The sequence below is a fragment of the Neovison vison genome, chromosome 13 (genome assembly GCF_020171115.1).
Source record: "Neovison vison isolate M4711 chromosome 13, ASM_NN_V1, whole genome shotgun sequence".
In the NCBI taxonomy this organism is placed as follows: domain Eukaryota; kingdom Metazoa; phylum Chordata; class Mammalia; order Carnivora; family Mustelidae; genus Neogale; species Neogale vison.
The window spans coordinates 21,072,248-21,086,008 of record NC_058103.1 but is presented as its reverse complement, the minus strand read 5'-3'; the positions used below and the strand labels follow the sequence as shown (position 1 = coordinate 21,086,008).

The following is a 13,761-nucleotide window of genomic DNA, read 5'->3' as shown; positions in this document are numbered from 1 at the left end:
TATTCCATTTCTTCAAAAAAAGTTGATGTTATTTTGATAGGGATTGCATTAAATGTGTAGATTGCTCTAGGCAGCGTAGACATTTTCACAATATTTGTTCTTCCAATCCATGAGCATGGAACATTTTTCCATTTCTTTGTGTCTTCTCAACTTCTTTCATGAGTATTCCATAGTTTTCTGAGCACAGATTCTTTGCCTCTCTGGTTAGATTTATTCTTAGGTATCTTATGGTTTTGGGTGCAATTATAAATGGGATCAACTCCTTAATTTCTCTTTCTTCTGTCTTGTTATTGGTATATAGAAATGCAACTGATTTCTGTCCATTGGTTATATATCCTGACACTTTACTAAATTCCTGTATGAGTTCTAGTAGTTATGGGGTGGAGTCTTTTGTGTTTTACCATAAAGTATCATATCATTTGCAAAGTGTGAGAGTTTGACTTCTTTGCTGATTTGGATGCATTTTATTTCTTTTTGTTGTCTGATTGCTGAGGCTCGGACTTCTTGTACTATGTTGAAGAGCAGTGGTAATAGAGATATCTGCCGTTTCCTGACCTTAGGGGAAAAGCTGCCACTGAGAATGATATTTGCTCTGGGTTTTCCATAGATGACTTTTATGATATTGAGGTATATACCCTCTATCCCTACTGTGAAGAATTTTAATCAAGAAAAATGTTGCACTTCGTTGAATGCATTTTTTGTAACTATTGAGAGTATCATATGGTTCTTGTTCTTTTTTTTTTATTAATGTATGTATCACATTGATTGATTTGCAGATCTTAAACCAACCTTGCAGCCTAGAAAATCCCACTTGGTATGGTGAATAATTCTTTTAATGTACTGTTGGATCCCATTGGCTAGGAGCTTCATGAAAATTTTGACATCCATGTTCATCAAGGGTATTCGTAGGGTCTTTGTCTGGTTTGGGGATCAAGGTAATGCTGGCCTCATAAAATGAGTTTGGACGTTTTCCTTTCATTTCTATTTTTTGGAACAGTTTCAGAATAGGTATTAATTCTTCTTTAAATGTTTGGTAGAATTCCCTGGGAAGCTGTCTGACCCTGGGCTCTTTTTTGTGGGAGAATTTTGATGATTGCTTCAATCTCCTTACTGGTTATGAGTCTGTTTAGGTTTTCTATTTCTTCCTGGTTCAGTTTTGGTAGTTTAAACGTCTCTAGAAATCCATCGATTTCTTCCAGATTGTCAAATTTGCTGGCATATAGTTGCTCATAATATGTTCTTATAATTGTTTGTATTTGTTTGGTGTTGGTTGTGATATCTCCTCTTTCATTCGTGATTTATTTAGGTCCTTTCTCTTTTCTTTTTGATGAGTCTGGCCAGCGGTTTACCAATCTTATAAATTTTTTCAAAGAACCAGCTGCTAGTTTTGATGATTTGTTCTACCATTCTTTTGGTTTCTATTTCATTGACTTCTGTTCTGATCTTTATTATTTCTCTTCTCCTGCTGGGTTTAGGCTTTCTTTACTGTTCTTTCTCTAGCTCCTTTAGGTGTAGGGTTAGGTTGTGTATTTGAGACCTTTCTTATTTCTTGAGAAAGGCTGGTATAGCTATATACTTTCCTCTTAAGGACCACTTTTCCTGCATCCCAATGTTTTTGAACAGCTGTTTTTATTTGCATTAGTTTCCATATTTTTTTAAAAATTCTTCTTTAGTTTCCTGGTTGATCCATTCATTCTTTAGTAGGATGCTTTTTAGCCTCCATGTATTTGAGTTCTTTCCCACTTTCCTCTTGTGGTTGAGTTCTAGTTTCAAAGTATTGTTGTCTGAAAACATGCAGGGAATGATTTTAGACTTTTGGTACTGGTTGAGACCTGATTTGTGACCCAGGATGTGATCTATTCTTGAGAATGTACCATATGTCCTAGAAAAGAATGTGTAGTCTGTTTCTTTGGCATAGAATGTGCTGAATATATCTGTGATGTCCATCTGGTCCAGTGTATCATTTAAAGCTTTTATTTCCTTGTTGATCTTTTGCTTTGATGATCTGTCCATTTCACTGAGGAGTGTGTTAAAGTCTCCTACTATCATTGTATTATAGTCAAGGTGTTTATTTCATTTTTTTAAATAATTAGCTTATATAATTGGCTGTTCCCTTGTTAGGGGTAGAGATATTTAAAATCGTTAGATCTTCTTGATGTACAGACTCTTTATATGATATAGTGTCCTTCCTCATCTCTTCTTATAGTCTTTGGTTTAAAATCAAATTTGTCTGATAAAAGGATTGCCACTCCAGCTTTCTTTTGATTTCCATTAGCATGGTAAATTATTTTCTACCCCATCACTTTAAATCTGAAGGTGTTTTTGGGTTTAAAATGAGTCTCTTAAAGACAGCATATCGATGGGTCTTATTTTTTTATCCAGTCTGATACCCTGTGTCTTTTGATTCAGGGCATTTAGCCCATTTACATTCAGGTTAACTATTGAAAGATACGAATTTTGTGCCATTGTATTGCCTCTAAGATAACTGTTACTGTATATTGTCTCTGTTCCCTTCTGGTCTATGTTACTTTTAGGCTTTCTCTTTGCTTAGAGGACTCCTTTCAATATTTCTTGTAGGTCTGGTTTCATGTTTGCAAATACTTCTAGTTTGTGTTTGTCCTGGAAGGTTTTTATTTCTCCTTCTATTTTCAATGACAGTCTAGCTGGATATAGTACGCTGCCTATTTTTCTCATTTAGTGCTCTGAATATATCATGCCAATCCTTTCTGACCCTCCAGATCTCTGTGGATAGGTCTGCTGACAATCTAATATTTCTACCATTGTAGATTACATACCTCTTATCCTGAGCTGGATTTTTTTTTCCAATTTATTTATTTTCAGAAAAACAGTGTTCATTATTTTTTCACCACACCCAGTGCTCCATGCAAGCTGTGCCCTCTATAATACCCACCACCTGGTACCCCCAACCTCCCACCCCCCCGCCACTTCAAACCCCTCAGATTGTTTTTCAGAGTCCATAGTCTCTCATGGTTCATCTCCCCTTCCAATTTACCCAAAAGCACATACCCTCCCCAATGTCCATAACCCTACCCCCCTTCTCCCAACCCCCCTCCCCCCAGCAACCCACAGTTTGTTTCGTGAGATTAAGAGTCACTTATGGTTTGTCTCCCTCCCTATCCCATCTTGTTTCATGGATTCTTCTCCTACCCACTTAAGCCCCCATGTTGCATCACCACTCCCTCATATCAGGGAGATCATATAATAGTTGTCTTTCTCCGCTTGACTTATTTCGCTAAGCATGATACGCTCTAGTTCCATCCATGTTGTCGCAAATGGCAAGATTTCGTTTCCCTTGATGGCTGCATAGTATTCCATTGTGTATATATACCACATCTTCTTGATCCATTCATCTGTTGATGGACATCTAGGTTCTTTCCATAGTTTGGCTATTGTGGACATTGCTGCTATAAACATTCGGGTGCACGTGCCCCTTTGGATCACTACGTTTGTATCTTTAGGGTAAATTCCCAGTAGTGCAATTGCTGGGTCATAGGGCAGTTCTATTTTCAACATTTTGAGGAACCTCCATGCTGTTTTCCAGAGGGGTTGCACCAGCTTGCATTCCCACCAACAGTGTAGGAGGGTTCCCCTTTCTCCGCATCCTCGCCAGCATCTGTCATTTCCTGACTTGTTGATTTTAGCCATTCTGACTGGTGTGAGGTGATATCTCATTGTGGTTTTGATTTGTATTTCCCTGATGCCGAGTGATATGGAGGACTTTTTCATGTGTCTGTTGGCCATCTGGATGTCTTCTTTGCAGAAACGTCTGTTCATGTCCTCTGCCCATTTCTTGATTGGATTATTTGTTCTTTGGGTGTTGAGTTTGTTAAGTTCTTTATAGATTTTGGACACTAGTCCTTTATCTGATATGTCGTTTGCAAATATCTTCTCCCATTCTGTCAGTTGTCTTTTGGTTTTGTTAACTGTTTCCTTTGCTGTGCAAAAGCTTTTGATTTTGATGAAATCCCAAAAGTTCATTTTTGCCCTTGCTTCCCTTGTCTTTGGCGATGTTCCTAGGAAGATGTTGCTGTGGCTGAGGTCGAAGAGGTTGCTGCCTGTGTTCTCCTCAAGGATTTTGATGGATTCCTTTCTCACATTGAGGTCCTTAATCCATTTTGAATCTATTTTTGTGTGTGGTGTAAGGAAATGGTCCAATTTCATTTTTCTGCACGTGGCTGTCCAATTTTCCCAACACCATTTATTGAAGAGGCTGTCTTTTTTCCATTGGACATTCTTTCCTGCTTTGTCGAAGATTAGTTGACCATAGAGTTAAGGGTCTATTTCTGGGCTCTCTATTCTGTTCCATTGGTCTATGTGTCTGTTTTTGTGCCAGTACCATGCTGTCTTGATGATGACAGCTTTGTAATAAAGCTTGAAGTCCGGAATTGTGATGCCACCAACTTTGGCTTTGTTTTTCAATATCCCTTTGGCTATTCGAGGTCTTTTCTGGTTCCATATAAATTTTAAAATTATTTGTTCCATTTCTTTGAAAAAGATGGATGGTACTTTGATAGGAATTGCATTAAATGTGTAGATTGCTTTAGGTAGCATAGACATTTTCACAATATTTATTCTTCCAATCCAGGAGCATGGAACATTTTTCCATTTCTTTGTGTCTTCCTCAATTTCTTTCATGAGTACTTTATAGTTTTCTGAGTATAGATTCTTAGCCTCTTTGGTTAGGTTTATTCCTAGGTATCTTATGGTTTGGGGTGCAATTGTAAATGGGATTGACTCCTTAATTTCTCTTTCTTCTGTCTTGTTGTTGGTGTAGAGAAATGCAACTGATTTCTGTGCATTGATCTTATATCCTAGAACAAATCAACCAAACTAGGAGCTGGTTCTTTGAAAGAATTAATAAAATTGATAAACCCTTGGCCAGACTTATCAAAAAGAAAAGAGAAAGGACCCAAATAAATAAAATCATGAATGAAAGAGGAGAGATCACAACTAACACCAAAGAAATACAAACTATTATAAGAACATACTATGAGCAACTCTATGCCAACAAATTTGACAATCTGGAAGAAATGGATGCATTCCTAGAAACATATAAACTACCAAAATTGAACCAGGAAGAAATAGAAAGCCTGAACAGACCCATAACCAGTAAGGAGATTGAAACAGTCATTAAAAATCTCCAAACAAACAAAAGCCCAGGGCCAGATGGCTTCCCGGGGGAATTCTACCAAACATTTAAAGAAGAACTAATTCCTATTCTCCTGAAACTGTTCCAAAAAATAGAAATGGAAGGAAAACTCCCAAACTCATTTTATGAGGCCAGCATCACCTTGATCCCAAAACCAGACAAGGATCCCATCAAAAAAGAGAGCTATAGACCAATATCCTTGATGAACACAGATGCAAAAATTCTCACCAAAATACTAGCCAATAGGATTCAACAATACATTAAAAGGATTATTCACCACGACCAAGTGGGATTTATCCCAGGGCTGCAAGGTTGGTTCAACATCCGCAAATCAGTCAATGTGATACAACACATCAATAAAAGAAAGAACAAGAACCATATGATACTCTCAATAGATGCTGAAAAAGCATTTGACAAAGTACAGCATGCCTTCCTGATCAAAACCCTTCAAAGTGTAGGGATAGAGGGCACATACCTCAATATCATCAAAGCCATCTATGAAAAACCCACTGCAAATATCATTCTCAATGGAGAAAAACTGAAAGCTTTTCCAGTAAGGTCAGGAACACGGCAGGGATGTCTATTATCACCACTGCTATTCAACATAGTACTAGAAGTCCTAGCCTCAGCAATCAGACAACAAAAGGAAATTAAAGGCATCCAAATCGGCAAAGAAGAAGTCAAATTATCACTCTTCGCAGATGATATGATACTCTATGTGGAAAACCCAAAAGACTCCACTCCAAAACTGCTAGAACTTATACAGGAATTCAGTAAAGTGTCAGGATATAAGATCAATGCACAGATATCCTGAGCTGGATTAAGCATTATTCTAAGGGTGTCTGTGAGGGTGTTTTTGGATGAGATTTTTATTTGAATCATCGACTGAGAAAAGTAGACTGCCCTCCATAATGTAGATGGACCTCATCAAATTTGTTGAAGACCTGAATAGAATCAAAGGCTGCATAAGAAAGAATTATTTCTCTCTGCCTACCTTCAAGTTGGGACACTGTTCTCCTTTGGACTCAGACTGGAACTTACTTACACAGTGGGTCTCCTCATTCTCATGCCTTTAGACTGAGACTGGAACCATATCATCTCTCCTGTGTTTCCACCTTTCTGACTGTGTATCTTAGATTTCTCAGCTTCTATTATCGATGAGCCAGTTACTTATAGTAAAATCAGTTTGTCTGTGTCTGTCTGTCTCCAGTCTCATTATATATGTATACACCTCCTCTTGATTCTCTTTCTTTGGAGATCCCAGGCTAATAAAACAAGCTTCTAAACTGAAATAACAAACATCTACACAGCACTCACTATGGCAAGCACTATAAAAGTACATTATATTACTCCTTCATAACAGCTCTATGATTTAGGTAATATTATTAACCCATTTTACACATGATAATCTGAGATACAGAAATGTTAAATAACTTGGTGAAAGCCACACAGTGGTATGATAGCAGGATTTCAATCAGAGAAGAAAAAGACCTCAGATTCTTTAGTATACTCTACTGCAGTTCTGCAAAGTGTAAAATGTGGATAATAATATCTACCACAGAGGCTTGCTATGAATATTTACTAAATTATTATTGGAAGTACTTAGAGAACAATGTTGGCCCATAGTGAACACTAGGTAAGTGTTTTTGTTAAAGAAACAAAAAATATACAAATCAGTTGGCCAATTATTAATTGATAATGAGAAGTACAACTGTCATATGTACCAGAATATTCATGATGTCTATTTTATCTTGTGGGCAGTCTACTGTGGGGAATCAAGACAGAATCAGAAGATTGTGTAAAGGGCATGAAATCAATCAAAACAAGGAGATAAAATGGCTTTTTAATGTTTTAATATCACCATATCTTACAATGAATGACCTTGCCTGTGGGGTTTGCCATCCACTGGTTTAAGCATCCACTGATTTAACTTTTTTTTTTGTCCTGGATATTGACTAGATGAAAATTTTCACAATTCTCATCTCTGACTCCACTTCTTCTTGCCTTTAGCTGACCGGTCCTCTGCCTGATGGATGTTGTCTTCAGCTGCATTGCAGAGGGTCATTCTGTTTTCTCTGAGATTTTATATATCTCTAATATGACCCATTATGTGCCACTTAAGAAACTTATTCTATTTATTTCATTTTTTTTCTAATTTTCTAGTGAGTATTATATTGTGTCATCCTTGCACAGGGGCCATGCTAATCTTCTCTGTATCGTTCCAATTTTAGTATATGTACTGCCGAAGGCAGCACTCTAGTGAGCATTATAGTGCACCCTCAATATTAGTGGCAATATTTTATTATAGACCTGTCTTTGGACTGTTGTTTAATTTGTGTTGTGTTCCTTTTAAAAGAAAAAATGGAAATGATTTCCTTTAATACTTTTCTTCAGACCTTGTGGAACCCTTTATGCCTTGAAGAACACTGTTTAAAATCTAGCCTTTTGTTTGATCTCAGTTGTAAATTTTTTCAAGTTTGTCATGAATTTTCTCACTGTGCTTTGGTGATTTTTGTGAGGTTGAAATATTCTTATGCAATAAATTTTATTTTCTTCTGAAAAAAAAAAAAAAACCTATGTATTTGGGGCACCTTTGTGGCTCTGTTAGTTTAGTGATTAACTTTGGCTCAGGTCATGATATCAAGGTCCTGGAATTGAGTCCCACATCAGGCTCCCTGTTCAGTGGGAAGCCTGCTTCTCCCTCTTCCACTCTCTATGCTTATGTGCGCTCTCTGTCAAATAAATAAATAAATAAAGTCTTAAAAACAAACAAACAAAAAAATCCCAACCCTATGTGTTTGTCCAAATCTTGTTATTTTATGAATGAATAATCTGAAGAAAGGTTGAGTGACAAGTTCATAAAATTAAGTAACGGCAGTCTTGCTTCCTTTAAGTTTTTCATTATAAAACATATGTTGATGGTATTTTGAAGCTACATAACTATAGAGAGATTCTTTCCTTTGCTATGAAGCTGTGACCCAGACACACTTGGGGAATCAGCATGTATTAGTACTATTTATATGTTGGATGCCTAACATGTTCTCGGCACCATGCCTGGTGCAGGGAATGCTATGGTAAGCAAGTCAGATGAAGGCCCTGCCTCCATAAAGCTGAGGCCAGTGGAGGAGCAAGACATTTTTCAAAACCCACTTAAATAACTACACTATTTTTATTGTGTTAGAGCTATGAAGGAAGAGTACAGATCTATGCGAGTGTAGACAAGTCCTCTTCAAGGAATTGATTTAAGCTGTGACTTAAGGCTGCATCTGATAACAGAATCTGAAGGACTGGAAGTGTCAGTGAAGGAAACAGGGTGTTGGATTGGGCTTTTGGAACCTCAACCAAAAAAGGGTGATATTAAGGTGAGGTGGATAGGAAAGTGAATTATATATTACAAAATAATGAATGTCAGAACTTATAATGTTTGAGGTCTTATGTACAATGGTGCTGTGAACATAGCTGGCATTCAGTATGTACTTCTAGATAAAAGCAGCTTGGTGAACACTTGTCATCTGTCCAGTGTTCTAAAAGTAGGGTTTTTTTTTTTTTTTCTGTTTTTGTTTTCCTGTTTTGTTTTACAAATGGCAAATGCAGACTTTGGCAGAGAGTGACATTTTTTTCTCCTGGCTCTTACGTGCCAATTGGAAGTTCGTAAGTTCACCATCTCTCATTAAAATTTCAAAGTATTGTCTGTGAATTTTATCCAGGGAGAAAATATATTGGCTTAGGAAACTTTCGAATCAGTTCCCAGTTTCAGATAAGGACAATGAGCTAGACATTCAAGAGACACTATGTTTATATTCATCATCTGTATATTTTATTCAGGAATGTAGAATACTAAGGTTTAATATATGTAAGAAGGGGCATGTATGTGTGTGTGTGTGTGTGTGTTATATGTTTGTTTTTGTTGTTCTTGATATGGAGAAGAAAAATAATTTTATTTGAAAAATGACCAATATACAAGTTCTTTCCATTTCTAATTTGCATTTCAGGGGTCAACATTTTTGTATGAGTTAATTCTCTTTTTTGTATTTGTATTTCAACTGTTCCACATTGATTTAAAACCTACCTTCTTCCTACCCACCGTTTCTACTGTTCTTCATTCATTTAAATAAATCCAGATTTCCATTTGGTATTGTTATCTTCCTTCCTAAAGAGCTTCCTTTAATTTGGTGTGGTAACTTTTAGTGCAGGTCTGCTGGCAATGACTTCATTCAACTTTTGTTTATCTGGAAAAGTCTTTGTTGTGCCTTCAGTATAGAAAGATATGTTCATGGGGCATAAAATTATAGGTTGACAGTTTTTTCCTTTCAGTAGTTAAATATGTCATTCTGTGGCATGACAAACTGTGTAGTTTCCCTTTTTAAAGTACTCTCTATAGCTGATTTTCAGCAATTTGTTTATAAGATGCCTTGTAGTTTTCTTCATGTTTATTCTTCTTGGGGTTCATTAGAGCTTCTTGGAATTGTAAGTTTAGAGTTTTTATGAAATTTGGAAAACTTTTGGTCATTACTGCTTCAAATATCTTTTTTTTTTTTCTGTTCCTTTTCTCTCTCTTCTTCTTTTGGAATTCCAATTATGTGTGTGTTAAATGACTCAATGTTTTCATACAGGTGATTGATACATTCTTCACTTCTTTATATATATATTTTTTTTCTTTCTGTGCTCCATTTTGGATAATTCCTATTGCTAAGTTTTTGAGTTCTTGATTTTTTTCCTTTTAGTGTTTAATGTTTTAAAGCTCATTCAGTTAATTTTTCTTTTTATATGTTATATTTTTAGGCATAAAAGTCTCACTTGGGTCTTCATTATATCTTCCATTTCTCTCTTTGTTATGGTCATATTTTCTTGATTTATTTGGAGACTTTTAACAAATGTTTTAAAATCATTGCCTATTATTTCTATCATCTCTGTCATTCTGTGCCTGCTGCTATTAACTGATTTTACTCTTTATTATGGATCATATTTTCTTCCCTTTTTAAATTTTCATTCCTGTTGCACAGAGAGATAAGATAATGTAGAAACTGCTACTGCAAGGAAAAAAGATTTACTGAGGTCCACTGTAGTAGTAAAAGGTGGCCACAAATTTCCCTCTCTTTGAATTTGGGCTGGCCTTGGGTGCTTGACCAAAGAATGTAGTAGAAGTAACACTGTTGGATTTTAAGGCTAGGTGAAAATTCTTAGTGCTTCTGCCAGGGTGTCGTGAAATATTCTCCTTTAGAGCTCTGAATTTTCAAAACAGCAGTGGACTGTTCTGAAATTGTCATGTAGAGAAGCCACGTGTAACAGCTGGAGTCAAAGTCTTACCTGAGCCCAGCACTTAGCCATCCGCACCAGGGCAGCACATTCGTGCACAGAGCCACTTTGATTCTCCAGCAACACCCATCAGTCATCTGAATACCACTGAGTGAACACTGATGATGCCCTAAGAATTATTCACCTGTATCTTATCCCAATTTCTGACATACAATATTGTTAGATATAATAAAATGGTTTTTTAAAAGTGAAATATAGTTGACACACATTACATTAGTTGCAACTCAGTGATTCAACAACTCGATACTTATGCTATGCTCACCACAAATGTGGCTGTTGTCTGTCACCATATAATACTATTATAATACCCTTGGCTATATATTTTATGTATATGTATGTATACATAAAAAATATATTGTATGTATATGTGCTGTGTATTTTATGCCCATGACTTAATCATTCCATAAGTGCAAGCTTGTACCTCCCATTTCCTTTCATCCATTTTGCCATAAAATAGTTGTTTTAAACCTCCAAATTGTATTACTACTATAGATAACGAAGACACCTACTATATGTTAGATATTGTTGGAATTTTTATATCTATCACATATTGCTAAGAACAGCAGAGTAGCTACATCTGAAAATAGTAAACCTCCCCAAGCTGAGATAAAGTTGGTAGAATTGATATAATGAGCACCTATAGAATGATATAAGTTAAGCTTTGAGTCCACTATTCTCTTTCTCCCTGTTATTTCTATTCTGGTTGTCCTATAGCTTGAAAACTTGGATAGTAATAGGTTTAGTAACTTTGAGGAGGCCATCTAAGAATGAGTCTTCTCCAGGGACACCTGGGTGGCTCAGTGGGTTAAGCTTCTGCCTTTGGCTCAGGTCATGATCCCAGGGTCCAGGGATCGAGCCCCACATCGGGCTCTCTGCTCAGCAGGGAGCCTGCTTCCCTTCTTCTCTCTCTCTGCCTGCCTCTCTGCCTACTTGTGATCTCTCTCTGTCAAATAAGTAAAAAAAAAAAAAAAAGAAAGAAAAAAAAAGAGTCTTCTCCATGTAGCAAAGTCAGTGTTTATTCTACAACCTGTGTTCCATCAGTACAATGGAGAAGAGACTCTAGCTGCCTTTTGACTGGACTGGTCTGTCTCAACTCTGCTAATAGCTATCACTGTCATTTTAGGTCAATTATAAACTCTCTGAGCCTGAATGTTGTTTTGTTGTTGTTGTTGTTGTTTTTAAGATTTTATTTATTTGACAGATAGGGATCACAAGTAGGCAGAGAGGCAGGCAGAGAGGGAGAGGAGGAAGCAGGCTCTCCACTGAGCAGAGAGCCCGATGCGGGGCTTGATCCCAGGACCCTGGGATCATGACCTGAGCTGAAGGCAGAGACTTTAACCCACTGAGCCACCCAGGCATCCCCGAGCCTCAGTGTTTTGTTCATGTGTGGAGAAAAACACTTTTTCTCCCCATTAATCCACAGGGGGTTGTAATGAGAATCAGGTAAAATAATCTAATTGAAGTTAGATAGAAATGTTATGATTATGATTATAATGTTAATAATTATTGTAATTCACAAGCAGTTACCTACTTATCACAAAGTATTTGCCCTGCCCCCCATCATAGGGATAAAGAAGTGGTTTAAAGAGAACAGAGGTGTCTCATTTTCCAGTTAACTTTGTTCTGATTTAAGAAATAGTGAAAGATAAAGGTTGAAATTACTTCAAAAAAATAACTCAAGCTATCATATGATTTATGCTGTGTTGTCATTAAAAAAAATTACTGTTAAGTCAATAAAAGGAATTCCATTAAAGGATAACCATTTGTAATCCTCACAACACATCTTTAAATTTTCCTTCCTCCGCTTCTCCTTTCAAAGCCACTCTGACAAACTTCCAAAACTCAAATTTCCTCCCTTCTTTCTACCTCATTCTTTCTTTAAAATGTTGCGTGATGCAAACTGACCTAGATTTATTAGTTATTTCTGCCTTATTTATTTTTTTTATTTTAGAGCTGTGGGAGGGACAGAGAAAGGAGGGAAAGAGAATCTTTTTTTTTTTTTAAGATTTTATTTATTTATTTGACAGACAGATCACAAGTAGGCAGAGAGGCAGGCAGAGAGAGAGAGAGAGAGAGAGAGGAGGAAGCAGGCTCCCTGCTAAGCAGAGAGCAGAGAGCCCAATGTGGGGTTCTATCCCAGGACCCTGGGATGATGATCTGAGCCGAAGGCAGAGGCTTTAACCCACCGAGCCACCCAGGCACCCCGGGGAAAGAGAGTCTTAAGCAGGCTCCATGGGCAGTGTGGAACCTGATGTGGGGGTCTATCCCAGGACCCCGAGATCATGACCTGAGCAGAAACCAAGAGACAGATGCTTAACTGACTGAGCTACCCAAACACCCCTCTGCCTCCTTTTTAGATACTATCTTATTCTACCCATTTTCCTGAATTTGTACACAAATCATATAAGAAAATGGCTTATAGAGAGTCGTCCTTGGTGGTAAAGAGGGAGGCACAAGCTAATAAATATTGTCCTGCAAATAATTTTATTTAACAAATAACATTAAGATGATAAAGATTCTTTCTTAAAACAGTTTAAAAATCAACTACGTTTTATGAAGCTGCAAACATTCAGCTCTTGAGAGTTTCATGAGACCCTCTTAGGGGGATTTTTTTAATAGTCATTTTCTGAAATCATTTCAGCTGAAGGACAAAACGAGTCACCTAAAAATAGCCCGAACCCATTTTCTTCCCCGTGAAATGATTTATAAGGTTTTATTATTACTTCAACCTTACCCATGACTTTTTTAAAAAAAGATTTTATTTATTTATTTGACAGAGAGCACAAGTAAGCAGAGCAGCAGGCAGAGGGAGAGAGAGAAGCAGGCTCTCTGCTGAACAGGAAGCCCAATGTGGGGCTCAATCCCAGGACCCTGGAACCATGGCCTGAGCCAAAGGCAGCTGCTTAACCAACGGAGCCACGTAGGTGCCTCTTTACCTGCAACTTTTATTAGTATTATTACTATAGCGGGTATCCAATTAAGCAAACTTGAGTTTGCAAGTATAGAAGAGAAGGTGCTATTAACATTGCTAAGACATCCATACACCTTGGATGAGATTTTCCTTGTTGAAAACAGTCACAGGATTTCCCCACCTTAGTTCCTGTTGCCCGTAAGCAGGCCCTGAGGCAAGGATTTGCTAAGTGCAAGTGATTTGCTAAGTTAAGTGTTCCCAGGAGAAACTGTAGAGGGGCAGAGGAGCAGCTAAGAAAGAGAAAGCCAAGTTGCAACCTCATGGGGATCTGCAGAGGAGCTCTGGAGTAGAGATTATGCCTTTG

General features: G+C 37.2%; 1 protein-coding gene and 1 non-coding gene across 6 annotated transcripts in view; both read right to left on the bottom strand.

The window, feature by feature from the left end:
* The window catches only part of TSHR (thyroid stimulating hormone receptor), a 163,029-nt gene that overhangs the window by 88,550 nt on the left and 60,718 nt on the right, over window positions 1-13,761 (bottom strand). The window lies entirely within an intron of this gene.
* On the bottom strand, window positions 7,324-7,425 carry LOC122894879. Its single transcript, XR_006381885.1, has one exon. It is a non-coding gene; the product is annotated as a U6 spliceosomal RNA (small nuclear RNA).